Consider the following 5809-nt stretch of genomic DNA (forward strand, 5'->3'; position numbering starts at 1 on the left):
GTCATCTTGGAATATAAGATGGAAATGATTAAAAATATTTGAAGATCATTTTAATGGGGAAAATAAGTTATTGAAATTTCCTTGCTAACTCTTTAAACTCATCAGATTGAGATTCATCATTCTAAACTCTATTTATCACTGTCTTATTCTGCTGTGTCTCTTCACAGTAAAACTTGAAAGAGTTATCTATAATTTTTTTATCTAATTTTCAACCGCATATTATCTAATCAAGCTATTCTCTGGCCCTTCCCATCTCTCCATTCTACTGAAACTACTCTTGTCCAGATTACCAAAGACTCTATGTTGGCAAATCCAATTACTCCTCTATTTTACTGAGCCTCTTGGCACATTTCATGCTGCTATTCACTCACTCCTCCTCTAAGACTTTTTCTTCTATTGTCTTCCACATTATCACATTTTCCTGATTTTTCTAATTCTCAGTATTCTATGTTGAATGCCCTTCTCTTGTTCCAATTCTAAATATTTGAGTGCTTCAGGGCTCGAATCTGAGATCATTTGCCTTCTTTATCTATACACTTACTCTTGGAGATCCCTAATGTTGTGGCTTTTAACAGTTCCTTAATATACATCTCCAGGACCAAGCTCTTCCTTGAAATCCAAATTCATATTCAGTTGCCTGTTCAACATTTACTCTATGATGTCTAATAAACATCCCCAAGTTAACATGTCAACAGGAAAATTCTTTTCTAACACACACTCATATATATACATATACATACTTTTAAATACACACACACACATATATACACTTTTCAGATCCCTTTCCATTATAGGTTATTAAAAGATATTAAATATAGTTTCCTGTGTTATACAGAATCCTTGTTGTTTGTCTATTTTATGTATAGTAGTGTATATCTGTTCGGAGAGGGCGATGGCATCCCACTCCAGTTCTCTTGCCTGGAAAATCCCATGGACGGAGGAGCCTGGTGGGCTGCAGTCCATGGGGTCTCGAAGAGTCAGACACGATTGGGCGACTTCACTTTCACTTTTCACTTTCATGCATTTTAGAAGGAAATAGCAACCCACTCCAGTGTTCTTGCCTGGAGAATCCCAGGGACGGGGGAGCCTGGTGGGCTGCCATCTATGGGGTCTCACAGAGTCGGACACGACTGAAGCGACTTAGCAGCAGCAGCAGCAGTGTGTATCTGTTAATCTTATCCTCCTAATTTATCCCTCATCGCCTCTCCCTTTTGGTAACCATAAGTTTGTTTTCTATGTCTGTGAGTTTGTTTCTGTTTCGTGCATAGATTCATTTGTATTTTGTTTTAGATTACACATGTAAGTGATACCGCATAATATTTGTGTTTCTCTATCTTACTTCACTTAGTATGATAATCTCCAGGTCCATCCATGTTGCTCCCAATGGCAATATTTCATCCTTTTTATGACTGAGTAATATTACACACACACACACACACACACATCTCCTTTATGCACTCCTGTTGATGGACACTTTGGTTGCTTCCATATCTTGGCTATTGTAAATAGCGCTGCTATGAACACTGGGGTGCATGTATCTTTTCAAATCAGAGTTTTTGTCTTTTCTGGATATATGCCCAGGAATGGGTTTGCTGGATCATATGGTAACTCCAATGTTAGTTTTTTTAGGAACCTCCATACTGTTCTCCATAGTGTCTGTACCAATCTACATTTCTATCAACAGTGTAGGAGGGTTCCCTTTTCTCTATATCCTCTTCAGAATTTTTTATTGGCAGACTTTCTGATGGTGGCCTTTCTGACTGGTGTGAAATGATACCCCATTGTAGTTTTGATTTGCATTTATGTAAGAATTAGTGATGCTAAACATCTTTTCATGTGTTGTTGGCCATCTTTGGAGAAATGTCTATTTAGGTCTTCTGATATGTATTTTAGAAATCTGTTCCTACTCATATATTCCCCACCCAATAAATGGTCACACCACCATCATAACTGTTCAGGTTAAACATATGAGATCTCTTTCTTTCTATTATCAATAAAGTTTTGTTGACTTCTAATCTGAAATCTGTCACTTTAGTCTTTCCACTATGAGAATCCCTGTCCAAATCACAATTATCTCTCATATGGACCACTAAATTCAATGACTGACATTTTTATTCCATTATCACACCCTACATTCCATTTTCTATATGCAGTCAGAATGTCAACACTCTTCAATCACTTGATGTCACAAACATAATAACATCTATTTACCATGACTAACAAGGCTTTGTATGAACTGGTTTTTTCCTACTTCTCCAAAGTATTTATCCTCTATGCTTTAGATATACTGAAATTTTGTTGTTGCTAAGATTCCATGAGTATGCCAACTCATCCTCACTCAAGACATTTTGCATTAGTGCCCCCCCAAGCTAGCATATTGTTCGTTTTGATTGTCACATAGCTGGTCCCTTCCTGTCATTCAGATCTCAGTTCAAATGATAATACATAGACAATATTTCCTTGACAATGCAAACCAGTCGCCATCTATTATTTTACCCTATTTTAAAGTATCTTTGCGTTTTTTTAGTTTAATTATTTTTGTTTTCTACTGCCCACAGGAGAATATAAACTCCATGAAAGTACAAACCTTCCCTTCACTGTTATTTGCCATATACCCAATGTCCCAAAGAATGCACATCCTACAGTAGGTGTCTGGTAAGTATTTGCTGAATCCTGAATTCTAACCCTTCTAATAATTAATCTGACATGATGAGTGAAAAATTATAGGATTGAAGGATGAAGAATAACTGTTTAACTAATTCATAATGGTCAAAGACTTGCTTGTGTTTGCACAGAGGCCACTGCAAACTGGAGAACTATTCTTTCTAATCTCACCATATAAAAGAAATGTATGTTATTAACTGGCTACCACTCTGATTTTTAAAAATATGACTCAAATCTGGAAAAGAGATGAGTAATACCTAGTGCCCAGTATAACTTCTGTTTGGCTAATAATGGATTGTTTTCTTTTCCAGGCATATGGAATTACAGGGTTGCAAACAACAAAGAGAGGTACTCCTTCTGTATCACAGTGTTGCTATAATTACAGATAAAGGTTTGTCAGCATTTTCAAATTAAAGAACTTAACTCAGCTGGTAAATGTCCATTACCCTAATATATGGCTTATAATATCTTAGCTTAACTGCCTATTAAAAACAGCTAATTAAAAATGGATTGATATTTTTAATAAAATTATGTAAATGCCCAGAAGAAACCAACCCTTGGAGTATGTTCATTTCTGTAACAATTAGAGTGCATGTTTCTCCTCAATATTTGAAATATCTAATTATATGTATAAGTTTTAAGATGGCCTAAAAATTCTGAAAAAATGATTACTTAGCAATGAGCAGTGTTTTCATAAGGGGTAACAATGGCTTAACTACGTACTGCAGAGGACACTGATGAATTATTCTGATTCCCCTTCAATGGAGAACTTCTGCCTCAGCAGCTGGGAGTACTATTGGCAGACTCTCTTTAGCATTCACACCCTAAAGGGGACGTTCAGTCCCATTTCCCTTTCTGAGGAAGACAGATTAATGCAGGAGTATAAAGGCCCAGTTATCTCAGCCCAATTCAGGACGACTCAGAAGGGCCATTCTAGCTTCAGAGCATCCCATGTGGTTAACCATGTGTTGGAAAATAGCTCCATGGACATGCCCAATGACACTGCAAGTATCCGCATAGGCTACAATGGACAAGCTCAACTTTAGACTAACTTAAGTTCTGGTGAATGCTCTGTGATCCTCCTAGAACATGGAAAGATAAGCAATCTTGAAAGAGGTGTGTGTTTCTTGAGGGAGGCTGCCATAGGGGACTTTCTCATCTGCTTTTCTTATTACAGTAAGCTATGTGACTCTCTGCCTCACCTCCCTTTAAAGAATATCTTCAGGCTACAAAACTGCTTAATTGCAGAATGGGGGCTTCCCTGATGGCTCAGCAATAAAGAATCTGCCTGCCAATGCAGGAGATATGGGTTTGATCCCTGGGTTGGGAAGATTCTCTGGAGAAGGAAATGGCAACCCACTCCAGTGTTCCGGCCTGGAGAATCCCAGGGACAGGGGAGCCTGGTGGGCTGCCATCTATGGGGTTGCACAGAGTCAGACACAACTGAAGTGACTTAGCAGTAGCAGCAGTATGTGACTCTCTGCCTCACCTCCCTTTAAAGAATATCTTCAGGCTATAAAACTGCTTAGTTGCAGAATGGGGGTTTCCCTGATGGCTCAGCAATAAAGAATCTGCCCGCCAACGCAGGAGATGCGGATTTGATCCCTGGGTTGGGAAGATTCTCTGGAGAAGGAAATGGCAACCCACTCCAGTATTCTGGCCTGGAGAATCCTATGAACAGAGGAGCCAGGTGGGTGACAGTCCATGGAGATGCAAGAGTTGGACATGACTTAGCGGCTAAACCACCACCATGAAGTGCAGAATGAAACTTGGCTTCTCAGTAACAGAGGGCTCTACCTCTTGTGTTCCCTTGCATCTGGTCCCTTTCATTTTGGTGTCATCTGTGGGGCATGTGAAGGGAAAAGCTGATACCATGCTGATCATACTTTTGCTGCCTATTAAGCTATTTGGGTTCATTATCTCTTTGCTGGCTGGAAAAAAAAAAAATGTCAGCTTGCTTGTTTCCCAGGCTGTTATTTGGTCTGCACTGCTACTCAATTTCTCTCCCTGTCCACTCCCACTTTGTAACCCTCCCTTTCATAGGTGTTGATTCAAAAGGCCCTCCCCAGTACGTATCCTGCATACTAAACTCCATCTTAGAGTCTGTTTCCCAGAGAACCCAGCTGATCACATCTAACCAGTACTTCAAAGGGAGCAAGAAGAACAATATAATGTTTTAATATTTCTCATTTACTACATTTGCTGGGAAGAAGTTGTATTATTTTCCAGCTTAAGAGCTCATAGAGTTATCTCATGTACAGTATATCCCTTTGAAATTATATGATGCATGTTAATTCTATAATCTTTTACTAGATGATTACCTGTCAGAAACCTAGACCTCCTCCATTAGATCATTTAGTCTCTTTGAAAAAAACCTCCAGCAGTCTATGAGGTATGGAAGTATTCTATTCTGTAGAAAAAAACAAAACTAAGAAATCTGCTCCTCTATTACTTCCATTCATTTACGTAACTTCTCCTTTTCTGAAACATCATGTTTCCACCTCTTTTCTGTAACAGTCTCTGAGGTTAACCTGCATCTCTTTCTCCTCATTTTCCTTCCAACTACCTCTCTCAGCCTCACAAAAAAAGCATTCTCAATTACAGCTCAGCCTGAAATTAGCCGTTTTTAGGCTACTTTACTTTGCAAAAGTCTATAGGATTTCAAGACCTCAAGGAAAAGTTCTTCCCAGTTATATCTCCCTATATGTGTGATGAAAACTTCAAGTGTGCCAAATGGCTCCTTAAATGGTATTTTAAATTTATACTAGCTCTTCACTTTTAGGGCAAACAAAGGAGTCTCAAGAGGGATGATGGAGCCAGTACTAGACTCAAAGCAAGCATTATTTTATTCATATGTTCCTAGGGACTTTCTTTGTCAATTATTAATGAATAACTTCTTATTGTATAAGCTACCATACTGGATAAAATGTGCACAAACTACCATGTTTATCTGATCTCAAAAAAATAATGGGACATCTGCATCTCTATTCCTCCTCTGAAAATAGGTTCGGGGGGAAGGAGAGGGTAGGGCAAACTGAGAAAGTCCCAGTGACATATATACACTACCACATGTAAGATAGATAGCTAGTGGGAAGATGCTGTATAGCACAGGGAGCTCAGCTTGGTGCTCTATGATGACATAGAA

At 38.7% G+C, this 5809-nt stretch overlaps 1 protein-coding gene across 6 annotated transcripts in view; it reads right to left on the reverse strand.

Annotated features, from left to right (window-relative positions):
* The window catches only part of DMD (dystrophin), a 2246075-nt gene that overhangs the window by 1044880 nt on the left and 1195386 nt on the right, over window positions 1-5809 (reverse strand). The gene's annotated exons all lie outside the window — the stretch shown is intronic.

Source organism: Moschus berezovskii, chromosome X, assembly GCF_049115385.1.
Source record: "Moschus berezovskii isolate FMDL1 chromosome X, NW_MosBer_1.0, whole genome shotgun sequence".
Lineage (NCBI taxonomy): Eukaryota > Metazoa > Chordata > Mammalia > Artiodactyla > Moschidae > Moschus > Moschus berezovskii.